Source organism: Coenobita brevimanus, chromosome 40 (genome assembly GCF_032717465.1).
Source record: "Coenobita brevimanus isolate Jiangsu-jjx chromosome 40, ASM3271746v2, whole genome shotgun sequence".
Taxonomy (NCBI): domain Eukaryota; kingdom Metazoa; phylum Arthropoda; class Malacostraca; order Decapoda; family Coenobitidae; genus Coenobita; species Coenobita brevimanus.
The window spans coordinates 66,477,472-66,499,005 of record NC_136993.1 but is presented as its reverse complement, the minus strand read 5'-3'; positions in this window follow the sequence as shown (position 1 = coordinate 66,499,005).

Genomic DNA, 21,534 nt, shown 5'->3' with positions numbered 1-21,534 from the left:
CCTTAGCACATAAAGAACGTTGCATGAGTATTTTGTCTCACATTGTAAACTAAATTCGTAAGCATCTAATCCTATACCCAACTGTGATGGCAGATCGTTTGCATATAGTGAGGATGTGGCTGGAAGGCATATCGGTGAGAGACATTGCCCTGGAGACTGGTGCAAGTGTGTCCACGGTTTACAGATGGATTCATCGCTGGCAGCAGGAGAGCAAAGTGGATGCCAAACTCTGTCAGAGAATACGTCATCTCGGAACTACATCCTGGAGTTTAGTGTCAAGAGACGACACGCTATCCCAGCAACATTATTTCATTTTTTTGCCCACTGTTTATTTTGCATAATGAAACATCGTTTCTTGGAGTATATAACCTCATCCTTTTCATGCTTAAGAAGTCATTGCTCAAGGGATCACCAGATGATCATTGTGGAGCTCAAAGAACAATACGAACATCGTGGAGCATCTCAATGTGTTGTGCCTCGATCAGTTGTCATCCAGTGTTGATTTATGGTTACAGAAGAGAGTGACAGGACTAGACTGGCGGCGGAACCTGAAGCGCAAGACACTAAAAACTCACTAAGAATATCAAGAAACTGGCGCCATTGCTTTCAAATGAAAGGCAGAAGTTTGTTTTAATAACATTTATACATGCTTGTTTATTCGATCATAAGTGTAAATTTCTTTCACATACGTTCTTCATATTAATTTTGAGCTCACATGGAGATTATCATTATATATATTTTTATGAATGCATATTTTACTGAAGACTTTAGTTGATGTTTCTGATTCCTTCCCGGCAGAAGAAATTCTTATCAGTAGGTAAAAAAATTATTTCTGCTCTATTTAGCAGTTTTGTATAGTGTGCAGCAGTAGGTGGGAATGAGAGGGCAAAAGAAGGAGTCTGTATTGTTGTGAGTAACAGGTGGAAGAAAAATATAAAAGAGTATGGATCAGTTGCCTCAAGGATTGTGTGGGTAAGATTGAAAGTTGGACTACTAATGTGGGCAAATGTGCGTGTATGCACCAACGCAAGATCGTGCAAGCAGAGTGAGAGAAGAGTTATGGACAAATGTGGAAGTGTTCATGGAAAAGTTTGAAAGGAATGAGAGAGTGTTTTTGATTGGTGATACGAATGGTAAAGTAGGGAATGTGAAGGTGGATGGAGTAGTTGGTGAGTGGGGTGTGCCTGCTGAGATAGATGAGAATGGCAGTGCTTTAGTGGACATTTGTGCCGGGAGGGGGTTGGTGACAGCCAATACCTACTTAAGGCACAAAATGATCCACAGGTATACATGGCGAGTGGTGAGAAGGGTGGGTGGTGAACTGAATGAAAGGAATGCAGTGACTAATTATGTGTGTGTGTGGATGAAAGGATGCGAAGATGTGTCATGGATGAAAGAGCATATAGAGGCTGGGAGAGTGGACTTTCTGACCACCACCAAGTGGTGGTCAGAATCAAGATCCAAGTAAACCGGAGAAATAGAAGAAGGGAAGGACGGGAGGAAGTAGATGCAAGGAGAATGGAAAGGTTACAAGAGGATGAGAGAAAGGCAGAATATAGGACAGAATGGAGGAACGATTGGGGGAGGCGGTGCTCAATCGGTACAGAGGTGGCCTGTGGTCCTACCGGACCCTGGTTCAAATCCCTGCTGGAGCAGGGAACAGTTTAATGATTTGCATTTCATGTAAAACAGGCTTTACCGACCTACCAGAAGACCTGCCGACATGTAAAAATACCCCCGCTAATACCAATACACAAGTCCTGTATGATACAGGCCTAGCATGTATTCAATATGGACGGTGGGTGTTAGCGGAGAAGTGGTGACATGTATGGGTGTATGATAAGCAGGAGGACTACTGGGCCTCGGGAGCAGGCTGTGAAGCCTATAGAGTCGAACACACAAAAAATAATATATATGAATTGGACCTGATGGGGGACGTGGAAAGCGTGTGCAAGATATTCACATAGGAAATAAGTGCAGCATGTGAGGTGGTGTGTGGGGTGAAGAGAAGACGAAAAGGGGTGCAAGGAACAGAATGGTCGATTGAAGAGGTGAGACAGGCTGAGGCACAAAAGAAAAGACTGACGAGGAGAGTGTATGTGAATGAGGTGGAGGGGGGAAGAGGGAGGTGGAGGCCAGGGATGAGATGGAGGGATGGGGTGGAGACGTATATGAGAGAGAGGGGTGTGAATTGGGAGCAGGGCAGTGAACTGGTGAGGGACAGGGCGATGTGGAGGCGATTTGTTTGTGGCCACCCCATATGAGATTAAGGCGTCTGGCAATAGATAGATAGATAGATTGATACAGTGTGCATCAGTGCCGGATTACTTTCCTTGTTTGGCAGCAGGATACCACTGCATATCTGTCAAACCATTCACTAAGATGTATTAGTTTATTCAAGCAATACACAACCTGTCTCATGCAACTGGGGAGACATTTCATACTGAAGGGGTATTTGAGGGTTATATTGAACCTCTCCACTTTGAAGGCAACGTGAATGAGTTCACTTTAAACATATACTTTGCTCAACATCTTCAGAACGTGAACTCGTATACCAGTGGATGAAAATAAATCTTAAACAACTCGTTAGTACTATGTCCTTGTAACTACTTAAATGGTCCCTGATTTTCTGTGTAATATATTGTCTAATTGATTAAATGTACATACCTAGCTCATTCAGTATCATAAACTCCATATAATTTCATTCATTGCTGGAGAGTGCTCAGGTAGTGATGAATTTGGTATCAGTTTCCTCCGGTTCTCTAAGACGAAAACAGCCAAGCTGTTTATTGCCAGACACTCTGGGCTCTTGGCGTAAAAATGGCCAAAGGGGATTTAAAAGGCTCTTGTTCAATGATTTTACGAAATAATGTTCACTTTCTCAAAGAATATTAAGGTACCTATAAGGAAACAGGAGGCTCTAGGAAGACTGATTTCAAACTTGCCTCTCAGTGACACTGACTCTTTTAAACCGGCCGCTGGGAGGGTCCGGCACTGAACAAAGCCACAATGAGATCAAGTGTTGGCGTGCTCATAAAATTCATAAATGTAGTAAATGGCTTGACAGACCAGGACGATTTCTGCAACATATTCTATCAGTTATAATAAGAAATTATCAGGATATCCCTCCCCCACAAAAGGCCAATTGGGAGAGGATCAAAAAGAATACAATGAATTTACGGATCTTGAAGTTGGCTCTCCGTTATCTTGTTTTTGTTTTTTCTTGGAGGGAACGATTTGCGGGCTCCTGGTCTTTGGTTCCATCTTAATTGCATTAAAAAAATAGTAATATTATTTTGTAACTAACTTTAATGCACTACAGTCTCCAAAATCCCACTCCACCTGCCACTCAGCAACTCGCAACCTCATATTTGTCCGAGTAAGGTTGCATACTGTCACAATAATCTGTCTGGTTGCTTATACAGTTTAGTTTTATCCAGTTGTTAGTTTTAATTATTAAAACTAATATAATGCTTGAGTTACAAATGAGCAGCAGGAGAAACTGAATTTTTGAAGCAATAGTACATTTAAGTCAGTTTGAAAATAAAATTAATATTCGTTGTCTTGTTTTTCATCCTTTCTCAATTTGCCTTTTTTTTTTTTTTTTTAATGGGAGAAGCAGATCCTGAATATTGTTCTTTAACTTGCTGAGAACAAGAGTAAGTGAAGTGAATACTGAGGGTTAATATGAAACAGAATTACCAACAAAGCCTTACAGCAGTGAGTACCTAAAGGTCGGATGACAAAAGCTCGGATTCTCGTCTGTTAAGGAAGCTGCACCACCACCCCTTCCCAAGGGACATGTTTTTGGATATGGGTGGTAACTGTTATTTAGTAAGTTGTTTATGCAGAGTACGGCGAAACTGGTAGGATCTATGTAACACAGAAGAGGACAGAAAGGTGTAATGGACTAATTATATGGCATAGGAGAAGGTGTTTTAGAGAGCTTCCTCAACCAACAAGAATACGGGCCTAATTAACTGTGGGTTATGAAGCGGGCCGCGTGCAATGACACAGCTGTTCTTGTAGATTATACAGTCTCCTTCATCAGCCGCTCTCTGCCAGGTCCTTAAGATGTTCGGTTACATTCATTAATACACCTACACTCATATTTAGTTTCAGTCCAGTATTTCATGCGTACATTTGAAGGATGTGTGTCGTGGGTATGAGGAGAGCACAAGTTAGAGCTGTGTGTGTGTGTGTGTGTGTGTGTGTGTGTGTGTGTGTGTGTTGGTTGACCGCCTATCAGTCAAGTACAAAAGTACAGACAACTATCAAACGCAGTTATACAGTAGATGAGATACAAATAACAGCAAAACAAGAAGCGTGGTATCTTTATGAAATGTTGATCACCCACCACCTGGATACCCGACAACCTTAAGGTAGTAATATATATATATATATATATATATATATATATATATATATATATATATATATATATATATATATATATATATATTAAATAACAGAATAGAGGAAGGAAAAACAAATGAGTAAAAAACTAATCCATACACCAGATTATTGGTGTCCTCTGTTCATAAAACATCTGTAACAGTTAGACTTGATCAGCTATAGGTTGAAGTTTGGAGGGAAACAACTCCGGGGAAGCGAGTTCCAGAGAGATCCAGTTCGGGGAATGAAAAAATTCTGATAGGCAGAAGTTCTGCAATATGGCTGTGTGACATTGCAGTCATCAGCGCTACCAGATGCCAGTGTAGCACGAGGGAAGGCATGGAGAGGTGGCATAATGGACGCAACTTCGTCTGAGCATTTGCCATAAATATATCTGTAAAATAATGCAAGTGAGGCAACATTCCTTCTTACTTGTAGGGGAGGTATATAGCTTATTAGTAACAGCAGGGTTATTAATAATTCTAACAGCTTTGTTCTGAATTTTTTCTAGTTGTTTTAATGCAACCTCTCCACATCCTCTACACAAGGGTGACAAGTATTCAAGCTGAGAGTGCACATGACTAATAGATTATAGCTAACTGCTTGTCAGTGAAGAAGTTACGGACTCTGTACAATAATCCGAGTTTTTTTGAGGCAGTTTTAGCAAGTGATCTGACATGAGAGGTCCAGCTGAGGGCATTGTTAAGTGAGACACCGGGAATTTCAATACTTTTGGAGATGGGAGTATTAGTAGCACTGAAGATAATGTACGAATCTGGCAATATCTGTCTATTAGTAAATTGTATATATTTGGTTTTACTAGCCGTGAGACAAGGTTGTTTGGGTGCTACCCAAAAGTTCCAGTAATTTGAATATTGTAGGAAAATAAGTTACCTTACCTCCTAGTTCTCACTGTCACCTTCGAAGTAGTCCCCTTGGGCATGTGTACAGTGGTCCCAGCATTTTTTCCACGAGTCCATTGATCACCGGAAGGCTTCAGGCAAGATGGTCTTGAACATCTCCTGGGATTCTTCTGGATCTCCTCAATCGAATCAGATCAACGCCCTTTCAGTCGTAATTTCAATTGGGAAACAGGAAAAACTCGCATGGGGCACGGTCAGGCGGATAGGGTGGGTGAGGAATGACTACTGTGTTAGTGGAAGCCAGGAACAACCAGACAAAAACTGATGTGTGGGCAGGGACGTTGTCATGATGCAGGACCCAGCCTTTGTTCTTCCACTCTTCTGGATGTTTGCGATGGATGTGCTCCCTCAGACGCTGCAAACCTTCATAGTAAAACTTTCTGCTGACAGATTGATCAGGTGGGAAGAATTCCTTGTGAACAATCCCTTGGATAATGAAGAAAACAATTAACATCGACTTGACATTGCTGCGAGCTTGACGTGCTTTTTTCTGCCTCAGTGAATTGGGAGCCTTCCATTGTGATGACTGCTGCTTTGTCTCCGGGTCATAACCATAAACCGATGATTCACCACCAGTTATGACCTTGGAGATGAAGGTCTCGTCATCTCTGACCTGATTCTTGACCTCCCTGCTAAGTGCAACACGATGTGCCTTCTGCTCGTCACTCAGGAGTCTTGGCACAGATTTTGCAGCGATGTGTCTCACGTCCAACAAAATGCGTTGCACACTCTTGAACGACAGTCCAGCGATATCACAAACATCATGGATAGTTCGTCTACGATCTGCAAGGATAACCTGAAGAACATTTCCAATGTTTTCTATTTTTTTTTTTTTATGTGTCCGACTCTAGGCATAGGGTTCACAGCCTGCTCCCAAGGCCCAGTAGTCCTCCTACATACCACACACCTCCACATGTCACCACTTCGGCGCTAACACCCACCGTCCATATTGAATACATGCTAGGGCTGTCTCATTCAGGACTGGTGTATTGGTATTAGCAGGGGTACTTTTATGACATGTCGGTGGGTATTCTGGTAGATTGGTAAACTCTACTTTTTATGAAATTCAAATCCTTACATTGTTCCCTGCCCCAACGGGGATGTGAACCTGGATCCTGTAGGACTGCAGACCACCTCTATACCGATCGAGCCTGCCGTTGACGGTCGTCCAGAACAATCATCGTTTTCGACAGACGTTCATTCTTCCTTGAACAGCTTGTACCAGAAAAATGTTCTGCTTTGGGACATGGCATCGTCACCATAGGCTTGCTGAAGCAACCAGTGAGATTCTGCAGCCGTCTTTTTGATCTTGAAGAGGAACTTGATGCAGGTTCTTTGTTCCGTGAGGTCCGCCCTTGCAAAACCACCAAACCGCCTACACACCATGTTACAATAGTAAGTGTTGCTCAACAACATGTCCGCTCACAGACACGGCCGGGGCCACACTGACGCACAAGGGATGCTGTTGACTCCTCCTAGCGGCAAAAGGCAAAACTGCAAACGGTTGGCTACCTCTGTTCAAATTACTGGAACTTTTGGTTAGCACCTCGTATATATATTTCATCCATCCATCATCCAATCCTATGTTGCCCTATGAGGAGCATAGAAGCCCCGGGCTAGGCAAGCTAGTCGTAACATTTAAGATGGGAGTGACCAGCGCCACTCATCCCTGAGTGGCATTACATGAACAATAAACTCCAACCATTCCTTGGATATAAACCTTCATTGCTCAATCCAACTGGAGCACCATAATTACCCACTAAACCACCAGGCACTATAATTTAGTTATGTGGTTACCACCAAGTGTAGTAAATGGTTTCCTGGTGTACAGGAAACCATTTGGCTTGTCACTCAGTGGAGAGTCACCCACGGGCAGAATGAAGATGAAAGAATGAAGGAAGGAAATGCAGAAGAGGATAGAAGGAAAGAAAGATGGAGGAGAGGAAAAGGCAGACACCTGAGAGCAGCACTACATCGAGTGAGTGGATGGTGAGCGTGTCAGGACAATATATTATAAATACAATTCATTATAGAAAACATGATATATAGATAGATAGACAGAGCATCAGGCAAGCCTGGGAACGGGATATGAGCTTGCAACTTTAAGTGAAGGAATGTTGACAATACACCGGAAGCAGCAAGTCAGGGGATGACAAGCGCCCCCACCTACCATTATATATATATATATATATATATATATATATATATATATATATATATATATATATATATATTGAACCAGTGTCGCATTCTGTAAAAGTATGCTTGCACCCAGTCGGCTTGCGCGGTCCGATTACACTTGGTTCACAGGCTACACATGCATTCAGAGCCATTACAACACAATTACATTTGCAAGCACTTCTCACGCTACATACAATCTCTACCAGACACCCTAAGCCACTTGGTAGAGATATATTGGCTGTATCGTCCCCACTTCGGTCGGGATAGGCCGTTCCTGCAGTGGACACTCAAATGGCTGATGAGATGAGATGATACATATATATATATATATATATATATATATATATATATATATATATATATATATATATATGTGTGTGTGTGTGTGTGTGTGTGTGTGTGTGTGTGTGTGTGTGTGTGTGTGTGTGTGTAATCACTGATCAAAGTAGTATTAGTAGTGGTACTAGTAACTGTAACCCCAGGCTCATCTGAAACGTGAACCTTGTGTAATGGAGGCCTAACTTACTTTCCATCTCCAGCTCAAAATTCTCTCTTTGGGGGATACGGAAGTAATTCGCTGACGTTTGTATACCCTGGCAGTGGAGCCATCGGGTTCTATCTGTGACACTGCGTGAAAACGTCCATCTGTATTTCAATGGATTTCTCCGTAATGTATATAATTATTGTGATTGTCTGTCTGGGTATTTGTGTGTCCACTACACAAGCCAAAAGTTTAGAAGCTTCAGTGCTGCATGTTTGTTTGGCTATAGATAAGCCCCTGAGGAAGGCCACATGCACCCTAATATGGACATCACTTGAGGTTTGGTAAAAGGGCACCTGCTCAGTTTACATTTCCCACTACTAACTTATTAGTTTTAAATATAAAGTGATATTTTGTGTACCCACAAAGAAATGAAAAATAATTTAACTTGTCCCACTGGAACTACACTTGGACTTTCAAGCGAGGAGGCACAGCCTCTGATACTGCTCAATTAGAAATGTCCGTTGATTTTAAGGTCAAGGAATGGAAATTTGGATGGATCTGCTAACAGGCTCGGTTGGTTATCAGATACCATAAGAACTGTATGGGGAGGAAGCACAGCCTTCATCAATGACCCCCAGAATAAGACTAATAGTTTACAAGATACTGGAATGAATTCTCGTCTTAAATGTCGGGACTGAGTAGCCCAACCCCAGGCTTGTACAGTTCGGATGAACAATAAAGGACTGGATGAATGGATGGAAAGAAATGATTTTTATGCATTAATGCAGATCAAGATAGGTCATGGTAACCATCAGACCTAAAGCACTTACCTCCATTCCAGATTTCCCATCCTACCACCCCAAACCACCAAAAAAAAAAAAAAAAAAAAAAAAAAAAACCAAGATCAGTGGATGAATTGGTGGGTGTGGCCGGGGGGGGGGGGGCAGAATCTGGCCGTACTATGGGGTGGTACTACCACTCTGAGGCCAGGTTGTATTAGGAAGAATTTTGCCACCGTATTCCCTGTGTGTCGTAAAAGGCGACTAAAAGGGACGGGGTGAGGGGACTATGGACCCCCTCCTCTATATTTTTAGCTCCTGCAGTGAAACAGGGCATAGAAAGGGATGGTGGATTGAATTATCCCCGTAGCCTGAAGACTGGGTCTATGGATGTGCGTGGATGTAGTACGATAGAGGCTAAAAGAGAGGAGGTTGGGAAACTGTTTGTGAGAAGAAAGTTGGATGTGTTAGCTTTGGATGAAATAAAGATGAAAGGGAAAGGTGGATATAAGTTTGGAAGTGCGAATGGAAGGATGTCAGGTGCTGATAGAGAAAGAGCGAGAGGAGAAATGGCCTTGTTAGTGAGCCCGGAAGTGCAGCGGTGTGTGATTGAATGGAAGGTGTCATCGATACTGATGTGGGTGAAAGCGAAATTTGGATGTGAGTTGTTGATATTTTTGAGTGCATATGGGCCTGGCAGTGAAAGGGATAAAGAAATGAGGGAGTCGTTCTGCAATGATAATGAGTGTCTGCAGAGTTTTGGAGCAAATATGAATGTGGTAATAATGGGAATTGTAGCAGTTGAGGGATCGTTGGTATGCATGGAGTACCTGGTAGAGATGAGATTGGGATGGAAATGAGGAAAGAATGATAGGGATGTGTGTTGTGCAATCGATGGTGATTTTTTGTTTAAGAAGAAAAATATTTATAAGAATACGTGGGTGAGACAGGAGGGTGGAAGGGTTGTTGGTAGAGCATAGATGAACTATGTGGTTATGTCCAGGAATGTAACAGGAAGATTGTTGGAGGTGAGAGTTTTGAGAGGGGAGTCTGACCACTACCTGGTGGAAGGAAAGTTGAGAGAAGGTATGAGATGGGTGAGAGCTAGATGAGTTAGGTGTGACTGGGAGGTTCTAAAAGTCAGTGAGTTGGATAAAAGGAAGGAAATGATAGAGTACCAGGAAAAGTTGAAAGATAAGAGGAATGCAGTGAAAGATCAGGAAAATGGCGGTGTGAAGAAGGAATGGCAGTTGTTTAAGAGTTCTGTGGTGGGGTATGTGGAGAAGTGTGTGGTGTGAAAGGAGTGGATGGTGGTGTAAGAAAGGGAAGTGAATGGTGGTGCAGGATAGTAAGTAAGGTTATGGCTGAGAAGAGATGTGCATATGAAGAGTGGCTGCAGAGAACGGATGAGGTGTCATATGAGAGGTATAAGGAAAAAAGGAATAGGGCGAGAAGGGCTGGTGTTATGCTAAAGTGGCAGCAGATGAGAGGTGGGGTAGGCAGTTGACTGAGAATTTTCAACAGAATGGTTTGGAAGGAGGTGAAGAGAGTGCGAAGGTGAGTGTCTGGGAAAGAAGAGCACGTGAAAGCAGATGATGGAAGGATATTAACTGAGATGGATGCAGAAAGGAAGAGATGGGCAGAGTATTTTGAAAGATCATAAATGTAGAGAAGGAAAGGGAGGCTGAGACTGTGGCAGATGGAAGGGTGCAAGGAATAAATGTGTTTAGAGAGATGAATGATTCTTTGGTAACGATGGAGGAAGTGCAGGAGGCAGTAAAGGAGATGAAAGCAGGGAAAGCTGCAGGTATGGCTGGGTGTGCTGTGGAATGTCTGAAAGGTGGTGGAGCAACTGTAGTGCCATAATTTTAAGTATTAGTGTACGTTAGTATAAGCTAGTATTGTAAGTGTAATGTTAAGTTTAAGTATTATAAGTATAGCTCTTAATTTAACCGTTAAGTTCTACATTAAAGTCTGGTCTTGGTTAATATTCATGATGTGAACATGATTCTGATATTGACAGTCGGTTACTAAGTCAAGTATTAATGTGAATAATGAACCAGCTGCGTGCCAAAAAAGACGTGTAACTCCGAAATTTTAGAAGAGATCAATAATCGTGAATGTCTTTCTTCGTATTGTGATCTAGAGATTTACCTGCCGAAATTAATAGATCTCCCCTTCTGTGCTATGCAGTGGTGAATTGAGAATGTCTGAAGTAAGAATATTGAAGATTTCATTTGTGAAGCGCGAAATTTATGTCATTGAATCCTGTTTGCAGTCACGTAGGCATGTAACCGACAAAGGGTAATAAAACTGTTCGAATTTTTAATTAATTTGGCTTCATTATGATTAAAGTTCCTGCAAGCTTATTACAAAAATTTCAACATCGTAAGTCACTTTTCTACGTATGTTGAGTGCAAACGTATCTTTTGTATTCTTTGAAGATCCTAGAGAATCGATAATAGTATAATCAGGTAAAAATTTAGCCGATTCCCGACTACTGTCTTGATGCTTATAAAAGGCGAGAAGCTGCGCCAAACAATTCAGGCTTTCAGAGCATCGCTCCTTTTCATCATTGTAGGTTAGCGCTCAAGCTCCCCCCCCTCCCCCCCTTTTTCTCTCCCCCGTGTATTAAGTCATCGTATACGTTCGTGAGTTAAATCAGTGACATTTCCCCCTGATCATTCTTGTGCTGAATAATGAGATCATCGCTCCTTTTCATCGTTGCAGACGAGAGTTGTGGAGGGCCATGGTTCGCATCCCAAGGATTCGGGCGTTCTAGCCGCGGCCTAGCCGCTGGCACACTAAATCCCCCCCCCCCCTTTATTCATGGAATCAAAGTGAATATCGGCTGGCCCATTTGTCCATTTGATTACGGTCCATGTGATTACTGGTTCTTTTGATTACTCTGTCTAGTTTATATAAGATTCTTCAGTTATCATGCATTTAGTCTTAGAGAATATTCTTTGGTGATAATCTTTAGGTTCCTTCACGACGAGTCCGTCAGAGACCACGGGACTATATCCATGCGTATCAGTATTCTTGGAATATTAATCTAGTGTGTAAAGATACATATTTCTGGAGTTATACTGTAAATCTTTATTACTGAATATTAATATAGTTCGTGAATATTCATATTTCTGAAAAGTGTAACAGTGTCCATTGAATACTGAGTTTGAGAAGATTCATATTTCTGTTGATAAAGATCCTCGATATATTTTGTTTGGTATCATTCCCAGTTTGAAGAGTAATTTGTATCTCTGTTCTTAATACTTAGTAAATCTTAGGTTATGTTATTGTGAGTTTGAATTTTGCTATCCTCCAAGGAGTAGTACAAACGAGATTGAGTGGCCCACAAGGTGTGCTATTATCTAAACTACTCACGCCCTCTCTAATAAGATCACGCTACCACATTTTCCATAATCTCTTTTAAACTTTCTGTCATTACACAACTATTGTTGAGTGTTTAGTAAGACTGCTGAATGTGTGTTTTGTGAGCAGTATGGTGCTGATTGACTGAGCAAGTGCGTGTGTGGTTCCGCTGTAAGGGTGATGAATATGAATGTACAGTCGTGGCCATAAATAATCACCTATCCTCCTGTACTCCGTGCCTCAGACTGGCTCCTTTATGCGCGGCAAGTCACACTGGAGTACGAGGGGCTGAGGGGGAGGGGCCAGAGAGAGAAGGGCAGGTGGGTGGGGGACGAGTGATGGTGCTGGGGTGGAGTGAGGGACGGGAGGGAGGGTAGGTAGGGAGGGAGAATAAAAGCGAAGTTGTGGCCACATAATTTGTCCATTTTCTTTCATTCAGGGCATCATATAAAGGAGGTATTGTTCGGCAGACAATGCTGCATTACACCTTGTATAGCGGCGTTAGATAACAAACTTTGGATAGGTGGTAATATCAAGGACTGGCTCGTGAGAGGAATATACTGTTTAGATGTCGTTCACTTAGAATGGATGTAAAGAGAAGGCTGTATGATGTTGTAGTGATTCCTACTGCGTTATATAGGGCTGAAACATGGAATATGGGTATAGCAGAGAGTAAGAGTTTGAACGTAATGGGGATGAGGTGTCTGAACGGTATGTGTGGAGCAACGTGTATGGATCGAGTGAGAAATGAAGTGCAAAGGAGAACTGGAGTTTTTTTTATATATAGATAATGAATGGAGGAATGAAAAACAAAGGAAAAAAATTAAGTCCATGTGCCTAAAGGCATCCTCCATTCATAAAATATTTATAACAACTGGATTTAAATTGAAGTGGATTAAATGTTTCTAGGAAACAACTCCCATGAAGTGAATTCCAGGGAGTAGTAGTTCTGGGGATAAATGAATTTTGATAAGCAGAGGTTCTGCATTGTGGGGGAGAGAGTGTGAGTTCATGGGCTTTCCCAGCTGCCCAAGTATTTCGGGAGAAAATATGAAGGGGAGACACAATTGAAGCCAGTTCGTCAGAGCATTTACAGTAAAAATATCGATAAAATAATGCTAAAGAAGCAACACCGCTACGTACTGATAATGGAGGAAGGTCCTGCTTAATGGCAGGATTATTGATTAATCTAGTGGCTTTATTTTGAATTTTGTCCAATTGCCTCAATGCAACCGCTCCACATCCATTCCACAATAGTGAACAGTATTCGATCTGAGAACGCACATCACTTTAGTATATTGGGGCCATGTGGTCGTCAGTGAAGAACTCACAAACTCTGTACATAAGTCCCAATATTTTGGAAGCATTTTTAGCAAGGGATTTAACATGAGCTGTCCAGCTTAGGTTGGGGTTTAGAGTAACACCTAGGATATCAATTGTAGTGGATATGGGAATATTGACATCATTTAAAATTATGTGAGAGTCTGAGGGATTCTTTCTGTTGGAGACATTAATGTATTTAGTTTTCTGAGCATTAAATGAGACCAGATTTGATTGTCCCCATTGATTAATTTTAGAAAGGTCCTGGTTCAGAGATATTGCTGTGTTTATTTGGGAATTTATAATATCAAATTGTGTAAAGGAGGTACTAAATGTGAAAGAACTATGAAGGGTCGAGTCATCAGCATAAGAGTGTATTGGATTGTGAGTGACAGATAGGAGGTCATTCATATGGATGAGAAAGAGGGTTGGCGCCAAAACTGAACCCTGAGGTACGCCAGCATTTATGGAATAGAAACTGAGAATAAATTCCATGTACCATGACCAGTATTTTTCTGTTAAGAAGGTAAGAAGAAATTAGAGGAACCAGTGATGCAAGGCCATAGTGTGACATCTTAGACAGTAAGGCCCAGTGTCATTCTCTGTCAAATGCTTATGATATATCAAGTGCTACTGTGTGTGTTTCACCGTGTTGGTCAATAGTTTTGTTAATCTGATGGGTAAGAAGGCAAAGAATGTCTACAGTTGAACATTCTTGTCTAAATCCATACTGCCGATCATTGATTAATTTATTGATTTCTAGATGCTTGATTATGTGTTTGTTAATTAGCGTCTCAAAAACTTTACCGAGAACGGAAGTTATTGCAATTGGTCAATAGTTTGATGGATCAGAAGTTGCCCCCTTTTTAGGAACAGGATGGATATTTGCTTCTTTCCAAGAGGCTGGAAATCTTGACGTATGAATGCATAAGCGGAAAATTTTTGCCAATACAACAGCCAACACTAAGGAGCAATTTTTAAGTACTACTGAAGGAATTTCATCTGGACCAGTAGCTTTATCTGCTGAGAGATTATGTAATACCGCTTGTACATATCTGGTGTGAATCGTGACAGGAGGAACTTGAGGGGAATCAAAATCAAGAACAGTAATACTGTGATTTTCTGTATTTAGGGTTGAGTTTGTTGAGAAAATGTCAACAAGAAGGTTGGCCTTTCCACGTGGGTCACTCATTAGATTTACATTAGGGGACTAAAACGGTGGAATGGAAGAGGTGGTAGTGAAGTTAGTTTTGAATGAATTAAGGGTTGACCAGAATATTTTGTAATCATTTGGGTTGTTTAGTAGTTTGCTAGTCTGTCTATGTAGAAAGTTTGATTTAGAAAGATTGATAATAGTTTTGAAATGGTTTCTGATATTTCTATAATAGTTAAAGTCTTCGTTGGTTTTGGTCCTTGTATAAGTGCTATAGGCTATTGTTTTATGTTCTGTTACTCTAGGACAACTGTGGTCAAAACATTTAGGAGAATTACATCTTTTTCTGTAACTATGATGAGGATTGAATGTTTCCATGCCAACTTTAATGAAATCCTGTATGTGGTCCAATGTGGAATTTGCATCTTGGGAGAAAAAGGAGGTCCAAGGAACATTCATGACAAAATTATGGAGTCCCTCCCAGTCCGCCCTGTCGTAGTGCCTTTTAGTCACCACGACTGGTTCAGAGCATGAGGGTGTGGTAGGTGTAAACTGGCGGCTTGAACCAGGCAATGATCAGAGTGTTGAGATGGTTTGGGCATATGGAGAGAATGGATGAAGAGCAATTGGTGAAAAAGATAACTGAATCGGATGTGAGAGGCGCAAGGCTGAGAGGAAGACCACGAATAGGATGACTGAACAGTGTGAAAAGAGCGTTAGGTGAAGGAGGGATGTCTGTAGAGCAAGGAAGAGTGGTTGCACATGACAGCAATGACTGAAGAGAAATTGTGAATCAATAAATGGTGATGCAGTCCCGAAGTGATATTCTCTGCTGTTGGGCGCTGCTGCAGATGTTGCTGATTGCATTGTGCAGTTGACTCTCATGCGGTGTGGTATGGTGAGGATCTGTTCCTTCTCCGCTTGGGGCTAAGATATGAGTAAATGTGTGTGTGTGTGTGTGTGTGTGTGTGTGTGTGTGTGTGTGTGTGTGTGTGTGTGTGTGTGTGTGTGTGTGTGTGTGTGTGTGTGTGTGTGTGTGTGTGAGTAAACTGGGAGTGTGTAGTACTGTCTCGGCTACCCCCTTTTCTTTGGGAGATGCAGCCTCGGTGTATAAATAGACAGATAGATAGTTATTTGGTGCTGATGTGTGTGTGTGATTGCTGTTTCATTTAAATGGGGATTTGTCTGCCTTTGAAGACTTTTAATATATCGTCATCAATTTTCCGAAATCTGGTTAACTCGAACAAAGGTGGGTAGCATTGCTAGTTGCAAGTAAACACAAGTTAGCTTAATGTTACAAGCAGAGAGAGGCTTAAATTTTTGTTGTTGTTGTTGTTGTTGTTGTCCGAGGCTCAACTTTATGTCAGTCCAATGTACAGAAGACTGAAGGAGTCCTACTCTTGTAATCTACCATCTTCCTGTCTGGAGAAAAGGAGCAAGTTGCAAGATACTTGTATAAATGGACTGTGCATTCTCAGTGCCAATGTGTGAATGCGTCCTTCTCCATGTTGTTTTCCTAACATAATATTAACGATAAGGTGGGCGAGTCGGCTTTTAGTTACTTTCACTTGTACTGGATGCAGCAAGGAGATATCGGTATACCCACAAATTCATGGAAATAAATCCTGCCAAAACATCTGCAGAGCCGGTAAACGCAAGTACAGTCACTCCATATCCTTACCCCATTACCCCTTCTGTGTCCTTTTTTTTGCTCAACCAAACTGTCGGCAAGGCAGGTCATTCTCTCTCATTATGCATGAAAAACACCTGGGGTCAGCATCTGCGCTCTATGAGATGTGCACGAGCATCTTCTCCTCAATTCAGTGCCGATAGTTTCCTGGTTGTATGGTAAGCCTGCATCTTGCAGTGAGTGCCCTTGTTTCATTTTTGTTGTGTGCCTTTCCAAATTTTAGTGTGTTAGATTCTGGTTTGCAGCCCCACATGGTGTGCATTTTTTCACTTTGTATGACTGCAGTGGTTTGCTTCCCCCATGCTAGGTTGTCGGGGCTTAGACCGTAGTCTTTCTCTACGAGATCTGAAAATATGGTTTTTAGAGTTGTTGCTGGCTCCTCATGGAGTACAGATGTCATCAAGCAGGACAGGCTCCCTCTGTTGCACGATACTCACCCTAAGAATGGAGGTCCGGATGATGATGATGATAATGATGAAGATGATGATGAACAGCTTTTTGGTTTCTTTGTCTTTAGCCCCAAGGGCCACACAGTTGCCTGTCTGTGCAAGCATGATGAGCTATTTCCTCGAAGCTATGTGTTTCCTCTCAGTCCAGATTTTAGATTTGTACTTATTATAGATTTTTACTCTTTATAAGGACAGTATAATTTAATTTTTAGTATCCTGTCTGAACATGTGGTGCACAACTTTTTCACTCTGTTCTAAAAGGGCAGATTTCTTCTGTCATACTGTTTACCCAGGCCATAATTGGTGTAGTATAGTATGTAGTGTGCTGCATGCACCATTGAGCACAATTTTAAATCAGCATGCGATGCCTTCCATTGTTTGCCCTAGGCTCCAGTCATTGTTTTCTGCTGCCAAATAATTTAGCATTAGTTCTATCACCATTAATTTTGGTCCTTCTGTCCCATGTGGCGCACAATGCTTAGTCTGAGCAAGTTCAGTGCATTGCTGTCACTACGTTAGGCCCGGGCTCAGGATATGATTTTACATTTTAAGTTATTTGTATCTTTTAGGTATAGTGGTGACTGCTTCACATGGTGTGCAGCTGGCAATATGTATGTCCCTGGCAGGCTACTTCCCTCTCAGTTTGTTTCCCCTAGGTTATGTTCGCCTGGATAGTCTCCTGGAATACACCAAGCTGGCAGCCCAATGGAAGAGGGCCCAGAAGGTAGCGCCTCGTCATGAGGGATGCAGTCTGATGTGAAAGGATAATGAGATGGCAGGGAAACTTGGTTTCTGCCAAAGAAGGATGTCCAGTACCACCGCTCCCTTCTGCAACACCCCTGCCCGGTCCAATGAGACTCAAGTGGATGGCAAGACAGTGGCCATAGAGGAGGGACATAGCATGTCCCCTGACGTCCCCCGAGCACCTGGGGTATCGACCAGAAACTTCGTCACATGGCTTCTCCAGCCATCCAGAGCATTGAGAGAGACAAGCAAATGACACTCCCCACCTACCCACTATATCGGACCATAGCAGAGATCTCACTCACCATTACCAGCCATCCCTGGAGCACAGGACAGTTGGGGAGATCAAGCACTACCACTATTCACAGACTCTATCACTCACTGGCCCACCTCACCCTGCTCCCATGCCTCCATTCCTCCACTTACCTTAGATTCACTGATGGAGTCAACTAAAACTACAACAGGCCAGGAGACTAGATGCTGGTATTGTCCTTCTTTGTCATTGCCATCCCATTCCTCATCCCTTGATTCTCGTTTATCACTTGACTGTGAGTCCAGACAGGGTTATCCATCCCAGTAGAAGAGAAGTCCCCAGCCCCCTTTAAACAACTACACACCCTTACATTGACAGGGTAAAGAGAACGAGGAGGACGGAATAGACAGACCCAGCGAGGACCACTTGATTCTTAACTGGCAGTCAGTTCTGATGGGTTTGAGGGTGCTTATGCGGGTCTCATTCATCAAAGCCTTCACAGAGCAGTTAGACAAATCATTACTAGAATGCCAGAACATCGATCTTCACTGGGTCTTAATGGTGCAGAAAACCATGGAAGTCCAGTTCCCCCTTGTCTGGCTCAAGAAGGTGAAAGTGAGTGCAGGGCTATTCATGGTCAATGCCACAGCCATCACAGATGCCTACAATGGTGTAGTGACTGCCCTATCATCCTTTGAAGAAGACAGCATAGTACAACTAATGGCTTTGGAGGTCAATACTCTCAGAGCATATGTGGTGACACCCTCTTTCTCCTGGACCAAGTGGGATGTCGACTACCACGACACTTGGAAAGGGACAGTGTTTTTGACTCCTCTTTGTTGCCAGCCCACTTCCTGTCACGTCTGGAGGAGTGGCCTGACTCTTTCACAGAGTTCCTCACAGGGTCACGCCAATCCAATTCCCAGTGTCAGTGAAGACTGGCAAACTGTCATCGTTGCTCATCTCTCTGTATTTAGCTCCCATCAGAACCCATCTCAGGTTCTGTACTGGTACTGGCGGCTCAGTTTCAACAACAGCTCAAATGACTTGCTAACAATCTCCAATGCAGGCAGTAATGGAGTGCATTAATGCTAGAAACATGGCATTCACCACGACTGAGCGAGTGTCCAGGGAAGCAATCATCCGGGAGGCTTCCTTTCCTCCTCACCTGGCCCTGGATGAATATGTGGACGAGGCATATGCTCACCTCCCATGTACAGTACACTCCCGCCCTGTTATCTAACCTCCCTCAAATGGCGGAGGTCACCTTCTACTCATCGCTACAAGCATCCCATGTGTACAAAGCAACACATCCAGTGTGGCAAGATGGGACCAAGTGGCATCATACGACAAGTACTGATCCACAGGGCTCTGGCTTACCTAGTTCAGGCCAGCCCTCTCCCAGATACCTGGCAGACCACACACACATGCCTGGCTACAATCATGATGGGCAGTATACATGGTCAGTAAGTGATTTGCTTAGCCATCAGCTTCCTCCCCTCAAGATACCTCCCTCCTCCATCAGGGCAATCCACAAGGTAAGACCCCATGTGGACGACATGCTGGAAAAAGGGATGGTGGAGCTCGCTTGAGGACCAATGGTCCTCTTTGACGCCTTAACCGTTCCCAAGCAAGATTCATCACAAGACACATTGGTAGTGAACCTCATCCATCTCAAACAGTTCATTATTACCCACTACTTCAGGATGCTGATGATGACTCAGGCTTGACTTATGTCCATCAGGGAGAATAGCTCACAACATTATACCACTGTGGCACCTACTGGCACATTCCCATCCACCAGTGATATAAGAAATTAATACAGTTTGAACGAATGAAGTTACAAGTCAACATGCTGGCATGTCGGTCCTTTCCTAGCTCGTTGTGTCTTCATCAGACTAACGAAGGTCCTTGTGCGTCGTTTGGTGTCAGAGGGAATCAATGTATTAATGTATCTCAATGACTGGCTTCTCGCAGCAGCCACCAAGAAGTATCCCGAAATATAAGCTAGGTAATCAACGCAGCTGCAGAGCTCAGTGTCAGAATCAATATGGAAGTCTTCCTTGGCCCATTTGAAGCAAGTAATCTGGTTAGGCCTGGAATTGGACTCCAGGCGAGTCTGAGTGCGCCTTTCCCCAGACAATGCACGTTGCCCTTGGGGAAATTTGTCCAGGACAGTTCCTGTCAACCTGAAGTCACGAATACACAGGGAATCTCTGCTGTGAGTACTAAACTTAGCAGCGAATGTATTTTCCCTTGTCACGTTGTGCCACGGCCACCTACCACGGGAGCTAAACGTGATCCCAGCAGAAAGAAAGGTGCACTGGACACATGCTCTATCCAGTCCCTGCAAGCCTCAGGAGACTGTTTTGATGATTAATGGTGCCAGACTCCATTAACTCACGATCGTAACCAATGCCTCAGACATGGTCTGGAACATAGTCAAGAGAGGGGCACCAGCAGCAGGGGATCTGGACAGAGACAGTGTGCCAAGCACATAATTGTCCGGATGCTAAGGGTTGGCTAGTACAAATCGACAACCAAGTAGCAGTACATTGCATCAAATAGTATGACATGTCAAGGTCAGAGCCCTTCCTGACACAGATAGAAGAACTATGGCAGCTTACTCACCACTGCCGTTGGTACCTGTTGGCTCAGTACTTTCTGTGGAGAAGTACCATATGGCATATGCTCCTCTGGAGGTTCAAGTTTGCCATAGTTGAAGAGACTTTCTGGAGGGGTATATTTAACTCACTGGTTCTCAGGTCTGGCCTCACAATGGTGGACGTATTTGTCACTGCTCTACCTATTCAAGATACACTGTATGCTGATGGGACACCAGATGCATTAGAGGAGAACTGCATGAAGCAGACACTCATATGTCTGTTTCCCCCTCCTGCATCCAAAGCTCTCCTAAACGTAGTTAGCAGGCTCAGTCTTGACTGGGAGAAATATGCTCTTAACACCAGAGAGTTGCATAGGGTGTGCCCAAACCCACTCCCATTGGGAAGGGCTTGCATTACCAGCCCCTTAATAGGGAAGCTCCATTCAGCACTGAATCTTTATACATGACATTTTTATGGCAGGTTTGAACCTCCTGCTATCCACTGAATATCGTGGAGGCTATGCTATGTGCATTATGGGCCTCCTCCATTAGACAGTACTAGTGGGTCTGGGCTGCTTTCCTCTGTTTCTGAGCAGAAAAAGGCGACCCTCATTATGGAGGAGATTGTACACTTGTTTGCTGGTACTGTTCGTCTTGGCAGGACTTACTTCTGCGAACTCGAGGATATGGCACCCTGCTGCTTCCAGCAGATGTGAAGGGAGCTAACCATACAGCTAACTAAATGTGAACGCCCCCTTTGACATAAATAGACTTTTTGCCTTCAGCTTCAATACCAGGAATTACATCAGTGTCAGCAGTTAGACTTAGAGGCAGTTGTTAATATAATATGGAAGTGCATTACATGGATATGAACCATTACTAAAGATACAATAGCAGTACCTTCATAAATATATATTGGAAGCCACTTGATATGTTTCTTATTACATTTCCAATTGGCTACATTATTTGATTATATGAACTATATGGTAGGTGGGGATGGCCACCATCCATTTGCTCCATGTAACGCATCCTTCTGGCGATCCTACACTGAGTGACAAGCCAAATGCTTTCTTGTAATCCAGAAAAACATTTACCAGGATGGGTGGTAACCATATAACCAAATCGATGCTTGATGATCTATTGGGTTCAGGTGCTTTAACTGGATGGGAACCATAAAGGTTTCCGT